The sequence below is a fragment of the Theropithecus gelada genome, chromosome 1 (assembly GCF_003255815.1).
Source record: "Theropithecus gelada isolate Dixy chromosome 1, Tgel_1.0, whole genome shotgun sequence".
NCBI lineage: Eukaryota > Metazoa > Chordata > Mammalia > Primates > Cercopithecidae > Theropithecus > Theropithecus gelada.
The window spans coordinates 23,510,546-23,534,246 of NC_037668.1; the positions used below are offsets into that span (position 1 = coordinate 23,510,546).

Sequence of the window (23,701 nt, forward strand, 5' to 3'; positions counted from 1 at the left end):
CCCCACACAGCCCTGAGAATGACACACACACACACACACCCCACACAGCCCTGAGAATGTCACACACACACACAAACCCCCCCCACACACAGCCCTAAGAATGTCACACACACACACCCCACACAGCCCTGAGAATGTCACACACACACACACAGCCCTGATAATGTCACACACACACACACACACACAGCCCTGATAATGTCTCTCTCACACACACACACACACACACACACACACACTCTCCTGAGAATGTCCCAGCCTGCCCTGGAAGGTGGGGACCTGGACCAAGGGTGTGGGTGCTTGTGTATGCATGTCGATAAGAGTTTCTCCCTGAAGAAACATGCTCTGGCTTTGCCCTGAACTTTAGCTTTGGTCTATGAAAAGGTTTTGCAGAATCTTGTGGGAACATAAACATTCGGCAGATTTCTTTCCCTGAAAGCTATTTCTTCTCTTTTTCTGGGAACTTTTGCCAGCAAGATCAAGGGCCCTCCACCCTTCCCTCCTCCCTCCCTTTTGCCTGAGACACCCAACCCCCTTTCTCCTCCTCTCCAAAATGAAAACAAAGTTAACTGGTCTGTACTGGGAATCATTTCAGAGCAAACTGGGCCAGAAGAAAGGAGTAAAGCAAACAGATAGCTCTCCCAAGAGGAGAAATTATAAGAAGGGAAGGGAGGAGAGAGAGAGAGAATATAAGCCAATGGCATCAGTGGTGAAAAGTGAATTCCAGACATTTAAAATTCTTTTGGTTTTAATCATCTCAGAGGCTGACCAGAGCTGAGCCGGGGGGAAGGGAAAAAATGAAAACCAGGGCCCTCTGCTCGGAGCGGGCTGGAATCTCAGGCTGCCTGCAAAGACCCACAGTCTTCCTATGCAAGCTGCTCCCTCTTCTCAGCCCAGGCCCTCATGACCTCCCATGTCTGACCTCAGAAGGTTCACCTCCTCCAGAGAGCCCATCCTGACTAACCCTCTCTTTTTATCTCACTTTACACCGGTTTTCAAGCACTGACCTTTCAGTTTTCCAACCGGATTGCAAGTTCCCCAAGGCACTGGATTATGTTTTGTTAAAAGCAAAACTAACAGATGACAAACCAAAGCCTCTTTCATAATTATGCCTCAGTCCCCTGCGTGAGGGTCGGACCCTCCGAGAAGCCCCAAGACCTCTTCCTCATCTGTAAAATGGGCTGAAGAGCTAAGCCCAGCCTTGAAGAAACTCCAGAAGGAACCGAGAGCTGGGAGGAGCCTGGCGGCTGGTGCCTCCTCTGTGCTGTGCTCTATTGGCCACTTCAGGCTGCCCTGTGGGAGGGATTGGAGGCATTTCGCTGAGGCATAGGGGAAGTAGAGGGTCTTATTATCCCCTTTCTCAGGGGTAGGGCTGGTTGGCAGTGGGTGAAGCTCCTGGACACAGGTGGCTGGGAGATGGGATGAGGGATTCCAGGCTCTTTCCTTCCCTGGGCCACGGTGGGTTTTAAGGTGAAGGAGGGAACCAGGAAATCTTGCCAGCTGTGCAGGGGTGATCAGTGGGAGTTCCCGAGGGCAGCAGCGGGGGAAGGAGCCTGGAGGAGAAGCAGGAGGCCAGGCAGTGGCCACAAGGACATAGCCACACACAGAAGCCTCCTTTCCCTGGACTGGGTCCCCCCTGTGCTCAGCATCTTTCTTCCTTCTGAGCTCCCTGCCCCAGCTCTTCCCCCTCAATGTTGAGCTCTCAGTTTCTTTGTCCATCTGGAGGCAGCTCTCTTCATTCTCATGACTACCAGCTGTTTCTCCCACTTTCCCCCTCCCACTTTCCCTCAGACTTTGATTCCTGGGCCTTTGGACTTTGGTCTGTTTTTTATAGTGTATCTCCCACCTCCTGCTTCCCTTCTCCAATAAGATTAAAAAATGTAGAGCTTGAGGGTAGATTAGAGTTGACCTTAGAATGGGAGTCAGGTGACCTGGATTTTAATCTCAACTCGTCTTCTTGGACTGCTTTCTCTTGGGCAAGACATGTGCTTTTTTTGGGCCTCGGTTTATTCAGTAGTAAAATGAGGAGCTCTGTAAATGACGCCTGAGGCCTCAAAAGTGCTTTTCAGCTTCTGGAACGAAAGAGCAAGATCTGGAGTTCAGACTGCTCAGATTCAAGGACCTGTCATCTCCTACCCGTGTGACCTTGTGTAAGTCACTTCACCTCTTTGTAGGAGAACAGTTGCATCTGCTTCATGGAGTGATGATAAAGACTGCATTAAATAACCTGCATAGAATGTGTGGCTTGGTACCCGAGACGCTGTCATCCAGTGGTATAAGTTAGCTCTTACTGTTTTAATCCTGACCTTTTTCTGGTGTGGTGTAATAAAGAGTCCTGGATTTGTAATCAGGGACCTGAATTCACATTCCATCTTCCTTTCCAATTTTCTGTGTGACCTTGTGCAAGTCTGTTTCCTTAACACTTTATAACATAGGATTCATAAGTCCTGTTTTGCCCCTCGCTGGGAGTTGTGAATATAAGCTAATGTAAAGTCTATAGGGGCAAGGGCCATCTTTGCCTCAGCCTCCCATTACCCCCCTAGTGCATGGGCACTCAGGAAATGTGAGATCAATGATAATTAGTGTAAAATACCAATCTATGAACAAAGAAACTGAGGCCCAGAATGGGGAAATGCCTTGCTTAAGCTGGACACAGCTAACCCTTTGTTGTGGGGGCCGTCCTGTACATTGGAGGATGTTAAGCTGCATTCCTAACCTCTACCTACTGGAAGCCACTAGCACTCCAGTCTCCAGGTGTGACAATTTAAAATGTCTTCAGACATTTCCAGATGTCACCTAGGAAGTCAAATTGCCCCAAGTGAGAACCATTGAGCTAACCAGAGGAAAAGCTAGAACTGGAAATGAAGTCTTCTGACTCCCCTTCCATAGCTTTCTCTGAAATGCCACACTGTCGTCCATTTCTCCCTTTATCTCATACCCCATACAGTTAAGAGAGAGAGGTTTATGTTGTTGAGGATGAAGTATTGTATTTTGTCCTCTAGCCCATTCCAGAGGTAATTAATTTCCACATAAGCTACCACTGACCTGTCTGTCCAGGGTTGGGGCTAAGGAAGGAGAGGCAGGTGGCAAAGAGAGTCACCTGGGCAGTCCACTAAGCAGAGCAGACGGAGGACCTGACTTCCCCTAGAAGCATCTCATGTTTGTGTTGAGGATTGCTGCACGATCTACCACATCTCCACCCCAAGCAGATAAAAGCAGACTCCTTGTTATGCCAGACAGAACTGTTTTGGGTTTCAGGTGCCTGCAGCTCCCTGTTTCTTCTCACCTTGCATAGCTCCCCATGCCCCACAGTAGCTCTGAGAGGACCTAGGGCATCTTAGAGTACAGTTTGAAAATTACAGACTTATTCAACCCTTGAATGTTACAAACGAAAACCAAGACTCAGAGGGTAAGTGACTCGCTGCCCCACAGCAGTGACCAGAGCCGCAAGTTCCACCTTAGTCCCCTGCCCTTGCTTTGCAACCAACACACACACCTCCCGCCAACTAGAAAACTGCCACTTCATCTAGGCTGTCTCCACAGACCTCCCTGCCTCCCCTACCATTCCACACTGCACAGATCAAAAAGTCCTTTCTGAGGTGGGGCTGGGGATGGTGACTTAAGGAGCTTACTGTCCATTAATTGCTGGAGGAAGGTGGTGGTCCCTGGAGGATTTTAGGTGACACTGCTCCTGGGACTGTCAGTAGATCCCTCACCTTCCCCAGAGATGCCCTTGTTTTTCAACCTCTGCCCCCATCCCTCCTAAGGGGCCTATTCTTGCTGTCATGGCAACCAGGGGATTAAGACCAGCTTGGAAGCCCAAAGATATGGGAGAGGGCTTAGTAAGAAGGCAGGTGGAAGGAGGAAATGAGAGAACGAGGTGATGATAAAAAAAAAAACAAAAAGCAAAAAACAGAGCTAGGTGGGGGAAGTGGAGGGCAACGAGGAAGGCAGAGGGAAGGGGGAGATGAGAGAGACCTCACTAGAGTAAGAGAGAAAAAGGAGGGAGGAGGGGGAGGGAAGAGAGAGAGAGAGAGAGAGAGAGAGAGAGAGAGAAACCTCAACTTTTATTTAAAATCAGAGAGCAGTTGTAAGCCTGGAGTTGTTGCCATGGCAACAGCAAAGAAAGAAGATAGAGAGCTTGTGAAGCCGTGAAAACCCAATAGGGGTAAATGTTTAAAGCCAGGAACAAAAACCATTCAGAGATAATTAAGTAACCCGCCGCAGGTTCCATACTCCTGCCCATTGTCCAGGACTCGGCCTGAGATCCTAGCCTCCTTCTCATCTTGCCTGCTTCTCCCACCCTTTACTCCTTCCCCTCACTCACAAGCATTTCAAACAGCAGCCAGGGAACACCCGACGACCCTCCCTGTAATCTTCTTTCCTTTAGCGAGGGACTGACCTGCTTACTCCGGTCCCAGCTCCTCAGACCGACACTGGGCAAGCTTTCTCTCCTTCACTATTAAGAGAAATATAGTCTTTATGGGGGGTGGAGGGGGGAAGGAGGTTTTAGTCAGATAAATGGAAGAACTCCTTGACGCTGAGTTACTAGATGAATAACTAAGATGTGGACTTTTCTTTCCTTCCTTGGATGCGACAGGCAAGGCCCACCTCTGTGTGAACTGCGGCCCTCCAGGTCTCTGAATTGCTGGAATTCTTGGGGTCCTCCTCAGAAGGGGAGGTGCGTTCTCCTCCCGGTGCTTTACGGGGGCTGTTTAACTGTGTTTAATGCTACCACGAATTCCTTTTTGAATGCTTCTTAGGATTTTTCCAGCAGGCTTAATCTTCCCAAGCCTCAGGATGGCCACAAGCTAAGCTGATATTTTAGGGGTTAGGTGTACTCTGAAGAAATTTTGTTTTAGTGCCAAAGTACTCTTTTCTTTTTTAAATGAGTTTCATAAAGTCACCTTACTCCTACCCCAGACATCACAACAGCTGGCTGGCCCTTCACCCCATCTCCTCAGGGAAATAATCTTTTGAGTCCTGCCATACCTTCAGTGTCTCCTAAGAAACTGTGAATATCAGAGAGAGCTGTGATGTCCTTTTCTTCCTCTCATCTCTGATGCAGTTCTGAACTGGGGGCCAAAATAGCTAAGTAGGAAGACTCCTGTTTTGCACCTGCAGCACTCCCACACTCCGGCCCTCTGTTATCACCTACCTCCAGTCCCTTCCTGCAGACACTCTCAATTTTATCCTCAGACTAAGCCAGACCATTGGAGAGTTGAGAACCAAGATGGAATGGTTTTGGCCCCTTGAAGAATTGCTTTTACTGAACTGAGCATTTGGTGCTGTGCCACCAGCCCTCACTGAAGAATGCTTTAAGGAACAGCCCTGTGAGACTCCTTATTGCATTTATGGTAGGAATATTGTCCAGGACATGGTTCAACACATCACAGTGTCCTTTTATGAGGATCCATGGGAGAAAGTTCCAGAGCTACTTTACCTAAGCCTCTGGTTCATTTTTATTTTATGGGAACTGTAAATTGTATCATGAATTTTGAACTTTTCCTCTTTGCACTGACTGCTTGGAAGCTCAGGGCTAAACCTTGTAGTTCATCTCTGATGAGGCATTTAGGATCTTACGGCATACATTTAGTATATTAGTTTTACTCCAGCCTCAATTTATTTCTCCTGTTTTTAGTCTCTTTCCCTGCTTCCCTAATCACCACCATCCCCATCCCAGTGTTAGTTTCTTCTCTTATTTTTAATATCATTGACCGAATCTACGTACACTGCTTCAGATTTTCTATGAAACAAGTAAACTAATTGAGTTAGATCTATAAAACATAGAGCATAGTGCCTGACAAATATTAAGAAAGCAGGCTGGGCACGGTGGCTCACGCTTGTAATCCCAGCACTTTGGGAGGCTGAGGCAGGTGGATCACAAGGTCGGGAGTTTGAGACCAGCCTGGCCAACATGTTGAAACCCCATCTCTACTAAAAACACAAAAATTAGCCAGGCGTGGTGGTGTGCGCATGTAGTCCCAGCTGCTCGGGAGGCCGGGGCAGAAGAATTGCTTGAACCCAGGGCGCGGAGGTTGCAGTGAGCCGAAATTGCGCCACTGTGCTCCAGCCTGGGCGACAGAGCTAGACTCCATCTGAGAGAAAAAAAAAAAAAGATAGATAGATAGAAAAAAGAATAAGAGAAAAGAAAGCAAAGAAAATGTCAACTACTATTTTAAGTAAACAAATAATACAAATTGTTTCTAATCTTTATTTTAGAGATGTTGTAAATATGGACCAGACAGCAGAAAGCTAGCCATATCAAAGGCGGCCAGTTAAAGGCAGTAAATGTAGTTAACTCCCAGTTGACCCAATAGAAGGAAGAAACACCCAGCCACTGATTTTTTTTTAATCTTTTCTTTTTAACTTTGGGATGCATCATGGTGATAATAATGATGATAAATAATCAGATTTGCCTTGCTTATTAGAGTTGACTTGGTCTGCTATTTAAATGAGCTTCTAATTCCCTGCTCACATCAGACTGACAACCGAAACCTTCTGGGTGGCAAAGGGAATCAGCCTGCCTGGGATTAAGATTTTTCCATGGATAATCTCCAGAGTGAGGAACCTATGTGTGAGTAATTGAGAGCTGACAGCATTTCGTTGGATCAGTTTTGCCTAGTCAGACAGGGAGAGAACTAAGCCTTGGAAAGACAATAGGGTAAGACAAGAGGAGGTTGACAGAGTGTGACTTCTATCTATTTCTCAGCCTTGCTTGCACAGCCTGCCCTAGCTCAGGTGAGGTTGGCCCTGCATTTTTTGTCTCTTATTTGCTCATTTCCAACCAACCTTTCATTTGGTCCAAGGGTAAAAGGAAAACGAAAAAAATTGCCATGACATCTCAGTTTTGTTCAACCCCACGTTCATGGCGCATTTACTGTATGTTAGGCACTGTTAGGTGCTCTGGATCTGTCAAGTCCCTGCAAGCTCCCTTTCCTGCGGAGGGCAGGTTCCGGTGGAGACACTGCTTAGTGCACTGCGCAGCCCAGGAAATGGGCATCTCCCCGGGCAAGTGCTCCGCATTTTCCTCCTTTCCTGCTTCCTCCTGCATTTCTCAAGGGCCCTCTTCCTCTCACTCTTCTTTGTCATTCCCTCAAGGTCTTTCCAGCCCTTCTGTGTTTTCTCTCCTACCCTCTTTGCCTCTCCCTCCTTTTTAAGATCCTTCTTTTCCTTTTACATTTTCAAGGCCTTTCTCTCTCTCTCTTTTTTTTTTTTTTCCTGTTACAATAAATTTTTTGCCAAGCGCTGTGGCTCACGCCTTTAATCCCAGCACTTTGGGAAGCTGAGGAGGGCGGATCACCTGAGTACAGGAGTTCGAGACCAGTCTGGCCAATATGGGTGAAACCCTGTCTCTATTAAAAATAACACAAATTAGCTAGGCATGGTGGTGGCGCCTGTAATCCCAGCTACTTGGGAGGCTGAGGCAGGAGAATCGCTTGAATCCGGGAGGAGGAGGTTGCAGTGCTACTGCACTTCAGACTGGGTGACAGAGTGAGACTCCATCTCAAAAAAACAAAAATAATAAAAAATAAATTCCTGATAAAGAAAATAGTTTCTTTTTTTAATGTATTTTTCTGGTTTTTTTTTTTAACTTCTTTCCTAATTACTTACAAGGAAAAAAAAGAAGGCAGCCCTCCCTCTCAATCTCTTAGTTCTTTTGCTTAGAAGACAAAAGATCCTTCAGAATTAGAGAGGAAGAGGGGAAAAGAAAAAAAAAAAAGATTCCAGTTAAAAATCTTAAAAATCTTCATCAGGGTCAAAAACCTGACAGAAAAGCTTTGTTTGAAGGGAATGTGAAAGGGGAGGAGGAGGGAACTGGCAACCGGCAACTCTCAACCTCAAAAGGCAAATATCTTGAGAGTTGAAGGAAATCTGGAGATAGTGAACACTCCCATTGAAGTAGTGGAATAGCTTTGATTTCCTTTTTAGCCAGAGAGTCTTGTCCTTTTGAGGCTGGTGGAATATGCTGAGAGGAAGAATTGGGGGGGTGGGAAGCATGGGGAAGCAGGAAACTGCCATTTTAATTTCACCCTGGGTCAGAATGGTCAGGAGTTAGGATGACTGCAAAGAAGCTGTAGGCCTGAAGCCTCAGGCCTTGGTGTGCCAGCATCTCCCAGCCTAATATTTTAGGGTCCCAGCCTAATATTTCCCAGAAAGGGAACCAAGCAGAGAGTAGGCAGAGTCAGGGTGCAGGGGAAGGGCCATGGGAACTGATGTAAAGAGCTGGTGATGGTGAAGCTGGTGAAGCCCCGGGAGAGACCTGTGGGAAGGTAGGAGGCAGCTGGCAGCATAGCCATGGAGCCAGGAGACATCAGAGTGTGAGATGGTGCCAACCTGGGAATGCAGTGTGGCGTGTAGGGAAGCAAGGTTCTAACTGGTCAGCTGCTCTAGGACTTTGAGCAGAAAAGACTCAGAGATGTCCCTTGATTAGAGGAAGGGTGAAAGCAAAAAGTAGCATGGAGCATTATTGAAAGGGTGTCAAGAATGGGACTGCTAGAATGAGGAAGCAAACATAAAGCTGGACACCCAGACAAGGAGGAACCCTGGAAAAAGAGGGGAAGGGGAAAGAGGAGGCCTCCTTCCCTGGAGGCCATCTGATGAGGGTCGATGGGCCAGTTTGAGAACCATTTGTGGCAAGCGTTTAAATCCCAGGCTGCTTTTTGCCCCAGCACCTGGTATCCAGCCATCGATTGATGTGCTATGAGAGAAGATGAACCAATTTTATTATTAGCCTGAACAAAACATAATTAGGAGGAGAAATTTGCTTCTGCTGTTGTAGTTGCTGCAGCAAAGAAGTTACATAAGGTTCATTTGGATGACCTGGGAACACCTTCCCTACTTCCCTATTCCTGTTCCCATTTCTCTGGTTTGAACCAAGTAAATAGAGGCCCAGAGCCTCCACTCTGCCTTCTAGAAGTTCCCAAGACAGACATGCGCTCAAGGAGCAGATCCAAGACCCTCAGCCTACAGCAGACACAGAACAAGGGCAAAAATCAAATAAGTCAATGTACTGTCATGATGAACATGTGGATAAAGAGGAGAAAAGGGAGAAGGGACAAGAGAGAAGAGCAGACTGGAGGAGAAGGAATAAAGAGCTGAGGCATAGCTCGACTCCTGTGATGTTAGAGGAAGGGAAGGTGGAAAAAAAAGGCACTGAATTATTCTCAGACAATTTCAGAAGGACAAGATGGATTCTGAAAGGAATTAACTCTGTTATGTCCTGTACTAGTATCATTACTATACTCTAAGATGGGCAAACGAAAGGATTTGGAGCATTTTGGCAGACACTCTTTGAGTGATTGACAGGGGGAGGTAGGAGGGCATGACTGTTGGGGTGACTATATGGGGGTCACATTTGGGCTGAATGCTAAGGCCACAGACACATCCCAGGCTGAGCTCCATGCTGGACCCCCTAGACTGAAGCTTTCACTCAGGGCACTTAACTTGGGTGGAGGGAGGCAGGAGTGGAAACTCCAGGCCTAATTGCTAGGTCTCTCTCAGCTCTTCCAGGGAGCACGGGGCAGGAAATTCCTCAAATTCCAGGCTTGTAGGATCATTGCTGAGCTTAACCGCAGAGCAAGAGAAAGAGGCAGGAGAGGCAGAGAACTGCCTTCTCTCCATCTTTTTTTCCCTTGCAATTTTAAAGCTGCAGCAAATCAGAAGGGTTTGGAGGGGCTGATGGCTACGAGAGAGGCCCCAAACATAACACCCCCCACCCTGGTAAAGAAAGTCCCAGGTCTGGGAATCCCAGAGAAATTAGCCCTGAATTGAGTAAGTTTGAAGTCAAAAATAGACTGCTGTGGCCCTGGATAAGCTTTTTTCCCAGGGTGAATTTTTTTTAGTTCTTCAGAATAGCCAGTGGAAAGGAACTTGGTTTAGGAGAACCTGAGCAAGAACTGTCTTGCTGAAATAAATGATGGCTGTGCAGGGAGCACATTGGAAGGGGTCTTGGGGTGGACAGGATTTCCTTTTGCTCTAAGGGTGAAACCAGTCAGGTCTCTCCCTTTCTGAGCTCTCCTCCCAGGGCACCTGGTCAGGATATCCCAGTCATCACCTCTGGGAAGATGATGTTCCCTGGACAGCCCGTACATTTTCTCACCTCCATACCTAGCTAACACTGCCGCATCAGTCCCAACGACCCCACTTCCAGTCCTTTACTCTCTGAGGTCTGGATTTGCCTTCAAGATGCACCTCCCATGCCACTTTCTTACAGTAGTCTTCTCAACTCCCCCCAAAGAATGAACTATTCTTTCTGGGGGGCTTCCAAAGCAAATTGCTTTGAAATTCCAGAAGATCATACGTTCTGTTTTAATCATAATGGGTTGTTAAGCTCCTGCACTAGACCATAATGCTACCTGTGGATAGGGACTATGACTTGTTTATATCTGTAACTTTCATCTCTTGCCTCTTTCCCCCAGCATAGAGCAGAATGACAGAATGACTGCCACACAGTAAATCCAAAAAATAAATAGCTGTTGAATGAATATCCCAGTTATTTTGAATGTGGATTATCCACTTGGTAGATCCCTATAATTAATGTTGAACTCAAAGTCTAGTTTCTCTCCTAGCTCAGCTCCTGGTACTATCACTTAATATGTGCTCAGAGAATGCAAACAGTTTTTAAATATTATCTTCAGTACAACATAATTAGGAGCTGCTAAAAATTCATTATCATGCTTTCCAAAGCCAAAAAGAAATGACTTTTGTATTACCCACTCCACTGCCCTTCCTCAGTGGTGTGGATAACTGAGACATAAACATTTTCATCATAATTGATGATGGGACCACCTTAAAGGGCAGTTGGATTTATTGGGTGCCAGGAGGAAGAAGCAGTGGCCCACATCCTCTGTAATTCTTTCTTCTCCAGTTGCTAAGCTCCTTTGGATTTGCACAGAGCACTTAGAGTTGATGGTCCCACCCTCAGCAGCAACCTAAAAATGGCCAATGTGGGCTGGCATCGAGGAAGTATCTCGACCAAAACCTCAAACATTCACAGTAAAAAATGCTGTATCCTAGGGCTCTTAAATTTTTTTCTTGGGATTATAAAATCCTTTTGGTTGTTCTTCAAACCTATTTGTCCCTCTTTTGTTAACAGGATTATTTTCTGGTGACCCGAAGAGATTCTTTCACTGCACTACATTGCAGTTTCTCCACCAAAAACGCAGAACTCAGCTGGCTGCATGATGCCAAAATGACTCCCTGCTTTGGCTAATTCAGTTAGCTTGTGAAAGTATCATGGTATTATGGAAGGAGCCCTGTTCGAGGCATTACCCTCAGCTTAGTTTCGTTCCCAATTCTGCTACTAATGAGCTGTGTGACTCTGAACAGGTTGCTTAACCTCTCTGAGCTTTGGTAATCATAATCCCTAACATGTAGAAGTTGGGCTAGGTAAAAGCAGAGGCTCTTTTTTAGCTATAACTCTTTGTGTAAGTCTGTAATTAAGGTTAAGAAGAAATGTGCATATACATGACTTTTGACTGAATACTATTTACTTTCTATAACAGGTTACAGGATATATATAAAATCATGTTTTCAGCCTCCCTCCCTTTCCTGGGGAAGACTGAATAGACCCTAGAGGTTCTGTGGGTGTGGCAGCTGTGGTGGGCTTTACAAAAGGGGTTTTTTTGGTCCCTTCTGTTCACTTGTAAGGTTTCAAAGAAAATTGTGCCTATACTTATCAGGATATATGTAAGCAACTGCAGAGAAATGTCATGCAACCTGAGGTGTTAAGTACTGAAGGGACAGGAAATAATACTGGGTGTGGTTATGGATAGTGCTAGTTTGGCCAGGCTTCCTTAAAGAGGTAAATCTGGAGCAGGGCTCAGCAGGAGGAGACATGGCATGGATTGCAAGGGGAGAAAGAAATCCACTCCAGGTGTGTGGGTGGGTGCGGTTGGGGTGGGGCTCGGTGGGTAGTTATTAAAGCCTTATGCACCTGGATTTTTAGTAGGCAGCTATTTTGGGTTCTGGAGAAGTGGGTCAACATAATGAAGTTTGAGAGGCTGCATTCTGATTTCTGGGCACATAAAAGTGGGGAAGGCATGAAGCAAGGAGGATACTGAAGGGCCATTATCATCCAAATGAGACCAGTGGTATGTAAAGGATAAGATCATTATAAACATCCCAAGAAAGAGAGTCTCAGAATTATTTCTATTTGAGCATTTAACTTGTGCTAAACACCTACTATGTTATGGGATGTCCGTTCTGGAAAGGACCTTAGCGGTGATCTGTTCTATGAATTATGAAACTGAAGATCAGAGAAGGGATGCAAACTGCCCAGTGCCACCCAGCGGATTCTGACAGAGGCAGGTCTAGAAGCCCTAATCCCTGACTCCCACTCTGCTGTTCTTTCTGCTACAGCTAAAAAACACTCATATTCTTTGACTTCACTTTCCCCATTGAATTTACATCTAGTGCCAAAGGGGCACCACTGGGTACATCCAGGACCCCTACTATAGATGTGCTTCCCACTATGGTTAAAAGTTAGGACTTGTCCCAGATCCTTTGCCAGCTGCCAAAATCCAGGCCCTGAGATTTAAACTCCCCAAACAGCCTCCAGAACAGATTGCATAATAACTTAATCGGAAGGGCAGGAGAGAGGGTCCAAGTGCCGCTCTGCCAGCTCCTCTCCACATCCGCATCTGTGGGCCTTCTGCTAAAGTGCCAGGGCCCTAGCCTGCTTCCAGCCTCTTCCTCCCGCACACCCGCACACTCTTACCTGTGTATACTCAGTGTGGGTGCAAATGAAGAGCGATCTGGGGTTAGGTGCAGGAGCAACCAGAGTGACCACCCTGGATGATGTGAGGGTCCACGGGTGTCTTCTGAAGTTCCTTTTGGAGCTGTATGTGGCCCCTGTTCTCCACAGGTTTTGCCTGCAGCCATGAAGCAGGCCAAACAAATGCAAAGGTCATGGCCTGGAAGGTTATGCCTTTTTCTTCAGGCCTTGGAAAGTGTAAAAAGTGCAAGTTGTGTCCCTAGGCATCATTCCAGGCCCCATTTTCCTTTGGGAGTGGTGGGGAGTGGCAGGAGAGAGCTGGCCCCCAGTGGACTGGGCCATGCCTTATCATTCTTGTCTACAAAAAACCTCCCTCACCCTCTTATTGATGGCGAGGGCTCTGTAGTTTTAGACAGTCAATAGTATGTTTTCATTTCAGTTAGTTTCAATTCAGCAAGCATTTACTGAGTGCCAGGCACTGTTCAGTCTGAGGAAACAGAGATGAATACAATATGGTTACTTGCCTTCCAGTTAAGTAAATTTTCACTTAAGAACAATAATATCAGTCTCAAATATAGCAAAGAGACAGACTACAGGGGAAAGTATTTTGGAGTAGAGAATAAGAGGCATAATTGCAGGAATCCCCACACCAGACAGGACCATCAATTCTCTATTCTGTTTAAAAGGCAGCTGGGTACCATGGAAAGAGCCCAAGCAGGGGTATCAGGAGACTTGTGTGTCTTCTACCAGCCTTGCCATTAATATCCTAGGTGCACTGGGCAAATCATTTTACTGCTCTAACATTCAGTGTCCTAACTCTAAATTGAGACAGGATTAAATAATTTCTTAGATCTCTTCCAGCTTTAAGATGGAGTCAATCCAGGACAGCTTCCTGAAAGAAATACAATTTCAGGAACTGTTTGGAACGTGGAAAGAAAACATTAAGTTAGTGTGCTGCGAAAGGTGTCCTGTTGTCAAACATCTTGGGGAAATGGATATAGGAATGTGCGGTAGTGAAGGGAAGGAAGGGATGGAAGATACACAGGGTTTGTTTGTTTGTTTGTTTGTTTGTTTGTTTTCTTTTGATGAAATCTCACTCTGTCACCCAGGCTGGAGTGCAGTGGCATGATCTCGGCTAACCACAATCTCTGCCTCCCGGGTTCAAGTGATTCTCCTGCCTCAGCCTCCCGAGTAGCTGGGATTACAGGTACATGCCACTGTACCCGGCTAATTTTTTGTATTTTGGGAAGAGACGGGATTTCACCATGTTGGCCAGGCTAGTCTTGAACTTCTGACCTCAGGTAATCCGCCTGCCTGGGCCTCCCAAAGTGCTAGGATTACAGACATGAGCCACTGTGCCCAGCCTGGTGTTTGTTTGTTTGTTTGTTTGTTTTTGAGACAGAGTCTTGTTCTCTCAGGCTGGAGTGCAGTGGTGCGATCTCTGCTCACTGCAACCTCCACCTCCTGGCTATTTTCCTGCCTCAGCCTCCCTAGTAGCTGGGACTATAGGTGTGCACCACCACACCCGGCTAATTTTTGTATTTTTAGTAGAGACAGGGTTTTACCATGTTGGCCAGGCTGGTCTCGAACACCTGACCTCAGATGATCCACCCACCTCAGCCTCCCAAAGTGCTGGGGTTACAGGTGTGAGCCACTGCGCCCAGCTGAGACACAGGGTTTTGAACAGGTATTGTGAACAGGTAGTGTAGGAAGTGGTAGACCCAGAGGATAAGGGTGGGAAGGCCCTTGGATCCAACTGTAGAAGGTCATACCTGAAAACATAACAGTTTATAGAGGAGAACTTGAAAGAAATCTGGCAAAGGGGATCCTGGTGTTTTCCCGGTGTCCCTTGCCCCACCCAGTTCCCCAGGGTCCACCCTGACCTCAGAATTGAAAGCAGCTCAGCGCCAGTGGCATTTTTAGAAGGAGGGGAGGGGTGCGGCAAAACCAAATTAAGTAACTCCTCAGAGGTCGGCACTTCTTGCCCTAAGCTGAGGAAACCAGACCAAAAAAAGAGATTCTCCCTTCCGATTTCCTCAGCCACCACTGTGGGCAGCCCAGGTGTGGCTGGCAGACACCCTGTCCCTGAGGGACCCATGGACACTCAAAGCCTGTCCCTTTGTAGCCGTCTCCTCTGTGTGGAGAAAGCATCTTCAGTTTTCTTCTGACCCTGCAGACTGACCTGTCACCGGGTCTCACATTCTGGACTAACGCGTGGATTGAATGCAGGGGAGCGCTTTGGATGAGAACAGTCAGATGTGTCCTCCCCAGGTTCCCCCCATTCTCTCTTCCCGCCAGGAAAGGGAAAGAATGCACGCACAGATTTCTTTCAGGGTGGCGGAGACACCGACTAGAGCACCGACAGGCCCTGGTAGGCCCAGGAATGAAGAGGAATGGAGTAAGAAAAGGGGAAAGAGAAAACTCAGGGAAACGACAGAGAAAGGGGAGCTGGGAATAACCAGAGCAGAGGCCAGAGTTGAAGCGAAAGGGCAGGAGAACTGAGGAACTGAAGACTCCGAGGAGGGACAAAGGCTAAGGGTGCCCCAGGGAGAAGGACTGCCGGAGACAGGATCTGAGAAAGGAAACAAAGGAGAGAGAGGGGGGTGGAGGACTGCCGAAAAGTGGTCTAGAGAGGAAGGAGGAAGGAAAAGTCCAGAAGGAAAAACAGCCAGAGAAAGAAGAGAGGAAGGAGAGAGGATAAACAGAGCAAGACGAGGCCAGGCGGGAAGAGATGCAGCCAAGAGCAGTACCGAAGAGGAGAAGCAGAGGCCAGAGGGTGACGAGATGGGAGAGGGAACGGAAGCAAAGGAGATGGAGAGGAGAGGGCAAGCAGAAGAGGCAGAACCCGGGGAGGGAGCCGCAGAAGAGGCACGCATGGCTGGTTTAATGAGCCACTCTTCTTTCCCACTCCCCAGGAGAGGCGGCTGCTAATTATGCCTTCATCCTCCCAGGCAGGAAGAGGTCAGGAGGCCTGAAGAAATGTCCTCCCCCAGCAGAAGGGCTGGGGGAGGTGGGGTGGAGAGAGGATGGGCTGGGGCAGGGGCAAGTAGGAGTGCTGAGCTGGCAGGACAGCAGATGGGGCCCTGCCCTGGTTCCTGTGGGCCTCTCTCCCTGCCAGCCCTGGTGGGGTGGTGGGAGGGGGCACACCTATTTAACTTGGCACTCTGGCACTGCCTTCCTCTTGGCTAAGTCATAAGAAGGCCAAAGGCTGAGTGGGAAGCACAGAAGGAGCTGCAGGCTGGGGTTTCTACTCCCCAGCACCTCCATGAGGCCTTTTTCTTTGCCCCATATTTCTGTCTGGTACTGATGCGTTGCCCTCTGAATCTCAGAGGCACAGAAAGCACACCAGGGGTAGGTGAAACTCCAGCCTCTGGCCGGTCTGGCTTTTTCCCTCTTCCTGTCCTGCCAGGTAATGTGTAGAAGCTAGGTCTAGTATATCTTCACTGTAGACTTGCTTATCTGGGCTCACTGACTGGACATCCTCTAGGCCCCTTGGAGGACACACCACTGTTAACCTAATGAGAACACGCGGGAGATGGGGACAGCATACTTAGAGAAATGCGAGGGAATGGGACGCTATGTGGAAAGGTGGAAACAACATGGTTTTGAAGGGAGACGTACTTGGTTATCATCCCAGCTATATCACTTACTAGGTCTTGGGCAAATGTCCAAGCATCAGTTGCTTTATTAACTAACCAAGTGCCAGATACCCTTATAAGTGATATTACTTTGTGTGATCTTCCCAATGATCCTACGAGGTAGATATTTTATCATCCCCATTTTACAGAACAGGAATCGGAGTCACAGAGAAGTAACTTGTCCAGTCTCACAGCTAAGATGTGACAGAGCAGCTGGGATTGGAGTCAGACAGTCTGGCCTGGAGACTGTGCTCCTAATCTCCATACTCCAAAGCTGAATGAAAAAAAGCAAACTGTTTTCACAGTTTGGACACCCCTGACCCCCAACAGTAGTTAACACAGAAGACTTCTGTGACCAAATGTGTGGGGTTTCCCCACACTTCCAGCAAGCAATCAGTCTTCCAGCAAGCAAGCAATACTCTAGCAGACTTGGGCTGGGTGTTCTTCAGTTCAACTGTGACACTGTCTACCTAGAGTTAGCATCAGATCCCCCAGGTTGAGGGCTCATTCCCACAAGACTGTCCCCCCCTTCCAATGTCAGTCGCAAGCCCCACATTGTTTTACCTGTGTTTCTGACTGGCTGGCTATAAACTGGGGTTCCCAAGACCCCATCCTGAGGTTTTATTCCTTTTCTCTAGTGGCTCACAGAGGTAGGAACACGTTTACCGGTTTTTTATAAAAGGACAGTAGAAAGGATATAGATAAAGAGATGCACGGGGCAAGGCACGTGGGAAGGAATGTGGAACTTCCATGCCTTCTCTGGGCGTGCTACCCTCCAGGAACCTCGCTGTGTTCAGCTACCTGGAAGATCTCAGAATCTTGTCCTTTTGGGGTTTTTGAAGGCTTCATTACATAGGCATGATTAATTAAGCCATTGGTCACTGGTGATCAACTTAACCTTCAGCCCCTCTTCCCTCCCTAGAGGTTGGGGTATGGAGCTGAAGGTCCCAACTCACTACTCCTGCCTTGGTTTGTCTGGTGAACACCTCTCATACTGAAGCTACCAAGGGGCTGCCTGCCACCAGTCAATTCATTAGCATGCAGAAAGACACTTACCACTTGGGAGATTCCAAGGACTTTAGGAGTGTATGCCAAGAGCCGGGACCAAATATGTATTTCACAATATCACAAAAGCCTTCCTCAGAAATGAAGATAATACACAGGTATGTGGGGAAAATTAGATCAGCTGAAAGCACTTGGCGCATAGTAGGTCCTCAATATGTTTGTGTTGTCTCAGAGCAAAGCAGTAGATGTTAAATTGCCTTGTGAGTAGCATAGCCAGGAAGCTCCCAGCAACAACAAATTACTTCTTATTAGGGTGCTTGGAGAAGGACTGACCTTCAGGAAGAATTAATAGGATTTCAGTCTTAGGGATAGTGCAGGGGCAGCCCCAGGGAAGGAATGATAGTCTAGAGGCCACTTCAGAAAAGACCCACACCCCTCCCTCCCCATTATACTTCCCTGCAGGTTTTAATAATGCTGTTGCTCATCACCCCCTACACAACTCCTCCACTCCCCCACTCTACCATGTCCTGAGCTAGGGCCTGCTCATTCCTGCCCCCAGGCTTGGAACATGCCACTGTCTCTGCCAGAATGCCCTGTCTCTCTCCACAACTAACCTTGACCTTCACCTCTTGCCAAAGCAGCTGCAGCGGTCTGCAGGAACTGTGACTTTATTAGTCTTGTCTGCCTGCCCAGGAGCTGTTGGACACCGGGGTCCTCAAGGTGCACCTTTGCATGATAATTTGCACTAGCTGGTCTGTCACTTGAATAAACCCTCCCTAATGTTGCGGAGTGTGTAGCTGTGTGATGTGTCCCATCCACACATTTAGAGAAGGGTTAATGCAACTTGAATGAAGTTTAGTGAGAATTTGGGTTGCTTCTTTCCTCTTAAGTTGTTCCCAAAGCTGGCTGTAAATTCTGCTTTTAATTGTAGCAACTAGCTTTTGCAAGGATCTCTGGAGTATTCATTCCATTTGCGATGATGTACCAGGACTTATGCAAGGCATAGAGGCCATCGTTTCCACTGAGGCTGGAAAGCCCAGGAGGCATTTTCCTGGGATGCTTCCACATCTTAGGGGTTTGCTCAGTTGTTACTTTTTCATGTATTTCTTTCTACTTTTTCAACCTACGTACCTGAAAACTACATAGCACTTTTCAATTTACTAGGGATTTCACAGTCTGTTTATTTAATTTTCACTACAGTCTTGTGAAGTAAGTATTATTATGTCCATTTCATAGGTGCACAAGCTAAACTGAGAACAAGATAAGGTCAGGATGCAGAACTTGACCTTCTCTAGGTATTAGTGTACATTCCACTGCACAACACTGTCTGGTGAAAATTACCCTACCTGGAGGGCTTATATCCCTTTAAGTTGAAATAAATGACCTTTATCTTTGTGGTCATCTGTTCAAACCTTTATTAAACACATAATTGTGTCTGGCTCAGTATGGATGTAGTATAAAGAGATACATATGGTCCAGCCCCTGTCCTCTGGGGCCTGCAGTCTAAGTCAGAGGCATTGACATGGAAAAACCTGTACAGGGCATGTACAGCAGAATGAAAACAATAACCTATCATGAATCAACAGCAAAGTATTTACAAGACTGTGCAAGGCAAGGGTAAGCGCACTTCAGGCATAGACAGAAGGAATAACTCTTGCCAAGGTGCCTGGGCAGATCTCCACAGTGCCAGACCACAGAGTCCATCTTCAATAGCTGCCCTAATTCTTTCTCCCTGCTGCTGTAACAAAAGTCTATGTGTGTGTGTGCACGTGTGCGCACATGCATGCATGTGCACATAGGCACCTATGTATAATGCACATAAAATATGCATAATTTTTGAATATTATTCTTCAGGCTGCCAGTGCACAATTGGGTTGGTTAGAAGGTGAATAGTTATAGGAGTCTTATATTTAGATAATGATGGGGAAACTTTTAGCCCTCCTGTAGCAGTATAGTGAAATTTATTCTCTTCCAATGTACATCAAGTTTATCTCTTAACACTGAGCTTTTATGAGATGGAATGAGCATCTGTAATATAGGAGAGAGAGAGAGAGAGAGAGAGAAGCAAATAGCAACTCTGAAACCAGAGAGATATGAACTTTAATCCTAGACCTGCTAATGTTCAGTCACAATTGTGACATTGCACAATTTATCTGAGCTTGCTGAGCCTCAGTTGCCTCACATGCAATTGGGAAAATTATCTCTACCTTGCAGGGCTGTTCAGAGAATTAAGTGAGATTGTATAAGTAAAGCACTCTATAACCTGATGGCTTAATGTATTTTTGTTAAATTTTTAATTTTATACTTTTAGTAGCTAATGTACATAGTACAAAGTATAAAAACTACAAAAAAAGAATAGTGAAAATAACTCTGTCTCCTGTCATTAGCTTCTAGCTACCATTTCTCTTAAGTATTTTAGTCCTTACAAAATCCCTGTATATAAAGCAGGTCAGGGTTTTTGATTTTTATTTCTCGGGTATGGAAATTGATGCCCAGGGAGATTAAATGGTTACCTAAAGTTACCCATGAAAGTGGGTCACACATGAAAGTGGTGGGACTGGAACCCATGTCTTCTTGTTAGTACCCCAGCTTGTTGTATTTCATGTTTCACACTAGAAGATGTGGTCGGAGAATGATCCCAGCTGCTGAATCTTGTGACTTTGGGACCATAGACTCTTTCGAGAATCTTATGAAAGTTCTGGATCCTTTCTTTCTCACCCTCACATACACATGCCATTCAGACTTGCATATATTTTAGATGGTTTCTCAATCACTAGAAGTTCAAAAGTGTAAACCATCCCAATACCTTTATATCATCGCCAGGGTTTTAGCTCTATGGGACTTCTCTGGAGAGCAGTGGAGTGTGCTCAGTGACCTGCAAACCAAACCTGCTCCCCAGGGAGCCCAAGGTTCTGGAGTCAGAAGATCTGGGTTCTGCTCCAGGCCATGACATATCTTAGCTTTGTGACCTTGAGTGAGTCCTTCAATTTCTCTGAGCTTCATTTTCTTTGTCTGTTAAATGGGGTTGCTATTCTTTGTCTCCAGGAGCTGTGAACTAACATTTATAAAGTCATTTCGCAAACTGTGAAATTACAAACAAATCTAAGATATTATTTCTCCCTGCTAGGCCTGGAGCAGGTGAGAAAACCGGAAAGAAGTAGTCTCATATACCTGCAATTTCATCCAGTAGCTGGAGTACCTGTCTTAAGTGGTAGAGGCTGTCCAGCCACACACCCCCTCTGTGGATTTGGTACCCAGAGTCAAGATCCCCAGGACTAGGTGTGAATGCTGACTCATGTTGCATTGAACATCCAGTCATCAAATCTCAGCTCCATCTGCTCATCCTGGTCCAAAGTGGGCGATAATCCCATTGTTAAGACGTGTCTCATTTAGACGTCTCTAAGATGGAGCCAACAAACAGCCCAGTAGCATCGAGGCTGCTGCCTGGGAAAGAGTCCCCTCCTCTCCCCTGTTCATTAATGATTATGGGAGGTTTTATTCCCCCCAACAAAAGTGTTAATTAGACATCGTTTGGAACAGGGATATTACACAAATGAATTAAACTCAAACCAATCAACAAGCCGGCTGTGTGCTTCAGGTCCCCTGAACGAGAAGGGAATTGAAGGCTGTAATGGGAAACAAACGGTAAGATGTCTTCCCTAATATCAAATAATAAGTAGGAAGGCTGCCTTCACTTCTAGTACTTCTCTGTACTTATTCCTTTCTTTCTCCCCTCCACTACACACACACACACACACACACACACACACGTGCACACACGCACTACCATGAGACTTGGAGAGTTAGGGTTCCATTCTTGTAACTGAAACTGAAACTGGCTGGGACTGCCCAGTGGTACTTCTCAGCTGCCCTCTAGGCTCAGAGGCCCAGTGGGATGGAAGGAGTCAGAAGAGCCCAATTCTAGTCCCTCTCTGTCACTCACCACCTTCCTCATCAGAGAATAGTGTGTGTGATGCTCAGGAGTTCACAGGGATGCAGTAGGTACTCAATACTTACCTGTTGAGTCCAAATGGCTGGGTGACTTCTGGAAGCATTCTGCGTCCTGGCAGCAAATTCTTGAGGCTGATTTGCCCTGTGGGGAGAGTGGGAAGAACTGGAGGGAAAAGAGTTGTATTCCTTGTATTTTGAGGGATCCCAGTTGCTTGGAGGGATAGATTAAAGAAGATTGAAAGGTCTTCTAAAAATGGACAGAAGAAGCCAGTGCAGTGGCTTATACCTGCAATCCCAGCACTTTGGGAGGCAGAGGTAGGAGGAGCACTTGAGCCCCAAAATTTGAGACTAGCCTGGGCAGTGTGGTTAGAAACCATTTCTACAAAAAAGAAAAAAAAAAAATTAGCCTGGTGTGGTGGTGCACACCCTTGGCCCCAGCTACTTGGGAGACTAAGGTGGAAGGATTGCTTGAGCCTAGGTGACTGAAGCTGCGGCTGTGATCACACAACTGCACTCCAGCCTGGGCAACAGAGCCAGATCCTGTAAATGAGAAAAAGAAAAGAAAAGAAAAGAAAAATAGGCATGCAAATGAGAACAAGATAAGGCAAAATTAAGTATTAAGAAGTTAATGTATGATGGGAACTGGGGACTGGCGTCTGTGGGGGAAACTAGAGCAGAGTTGAGAAGTCAGGGGCAGGGATTCTCATGGCTTCCCTAGGGCTGGGAGATGCTGGAGAGGATGAGGAGGAGCTGGGCCTGTCTGGCTGAATCAGGAAGTTCAGGCTTGGGAGCAGGGAGATGAGGTTGGGGTAATGAGAGGCGGGCTGTGCGTGGACTCCCTGAAGGCGGGGCTGACTTTCCCCTGTCGTCTCAATCTCGGGAACATAGTAGCTGCTTGAATGCATGTATGAAGTTGGCTTCTATGCAAATGGGCTGGAAGGGAACTTGTCTTTGGCATTAGTAGGAGTCAGAAGGCAATTGAAGGCAGAATTTTAAAACGATTTTTCTTGGGAACAGGATGCAGAGGGTGGAAGTGTGGAAAAGGAAGTCCGTTCAAAGGCCTCCCTGCAGGTCTGAGAAGAGATGAGCTCTGGATATCCCTCCCTTTAACTCCAGGCATGTCCCAGTTGTAAGAACCGCCCCCCACCTCCTACCTTTCACTGCTTGTCCCCAGGCTCCTTATAAATTATCCCAGCCTGTGATGGGGAATCCCCACTTTTTCTTTTTGAGATGGAGTCTTGTTCTGTTGCCCAGGTTGGATTGCAATGGCACAATCTTAGCTCACTGCAACCTCCGCCTCCCGGGTTCAAGCAATTCTCCTGTCTCGGCCTCCCAAGTAGCTGAGACCACAGGCATGTGCCACCACAACCGGCTAATTTTTGTATTTTTAGTAGAGACGGGGTTTCACCATGTTGGCCAGGCTGGTCTGGAACTCCTAACCTCAAGTGACCTGCCTGCGTTAGCCTCCCAAAGTGCTGGGATTACAGGCATGAACCACTGCACCCGGCCGGGATCCTCACTTTCTTCTTTTTGAGATGGAGTTTCGCTGTTGTCACCCAGGTTGGAGTGCAATGGGGCAATCTCCCTGCAACCTCTGCCTTCCAGGTTCAAGCGATTCTCCTGCCTCAGCCTCCCCAGCATCACAGGCGCCCATCACCATGACCAGCTAATTTTGGTATTTTTAGTAAAGACGGGGTTTCGCCATGTTGACCAGGCTGGTCCCAGACTCCTGACCTCAGGTGATCCACTCGCCTCGGCCTCCCAAAGCTCTGGGATTACAGGCGTGAGCCATTGTGCCTGGCCCCGAAAGGAAACATCAGGGCTTTCCGTGAGTGGCTGCCTTCCCTTTTGAGGAGCACCTTGAAGTTCTGGGCTGGATGGTGACTTTTTGGCATTAGTGCTCCACAGGGCCTTCTCTTCCTTGCTTTGCAGCTCATTTTACTGCTCCTTATGCCCAATCAGGTTGTTTGATCCTTGTCTCAAAGCCTACTGCTGCAGAGTCCTCTTTCTTGTTTGGTCCTTGACCACATATCATGGAGCTAACATTTCAAAGATAGAAAATGATGTTTTCGGCCGGGCACGGTGACTCACATCTGTAGTCCCAGCACTTTGGGAGGCCAAGGCAGGTGAATCACCTGAGATCAGGAGTTCAAGACCAGCCTGGCCAACATGGTGAAACCCCATCTGCACTAAACATACAAAAATTAGCCAGGCATGGTGGTGCGTGCCTGTAATCCCAGCTACTAGGGAGGCTGAGGCAGGAGAATTGCTTGAACCTGAGAGGCAGAGGTTACAGTGAATGGAGATCGTGCCACTGCACTCCAGCCTGGGCAACAAAGTGAGACTCCATCGGAAAGAAAAAAAAAAAAAAAAAAAAAAAAAAAAAAAA

At 46.9% G+C, this 23,701-nt stretch overlaps 1 protein-coding gene and 1 long non-coding RNA gene across 4 annotated transcripts in view; both read left to right on the forward strand.

Moving 5' to 3' along the window:
• The window catches only part of KIRREL1 (kirre like nephrin family adhesion molecule 1), a 108,680-nt gene that overhangs the window by 17,471 nt on the left and 67,508 nt on the right, over positions 1-23,701 (forward strand). The gene's annotated exons all lie outside the window — the stretch shown is intronic.
• On the forward strand, positions 14,730-20,941 carry LOC112634170. Its single transcript, XR_003121740.1, has 2 exons — positions 14,730-15,494; positions 20,489-20,941. It is a non-coding gene; the product is annotated as an uncharacterized LOC112634170 (long non-coding RNA).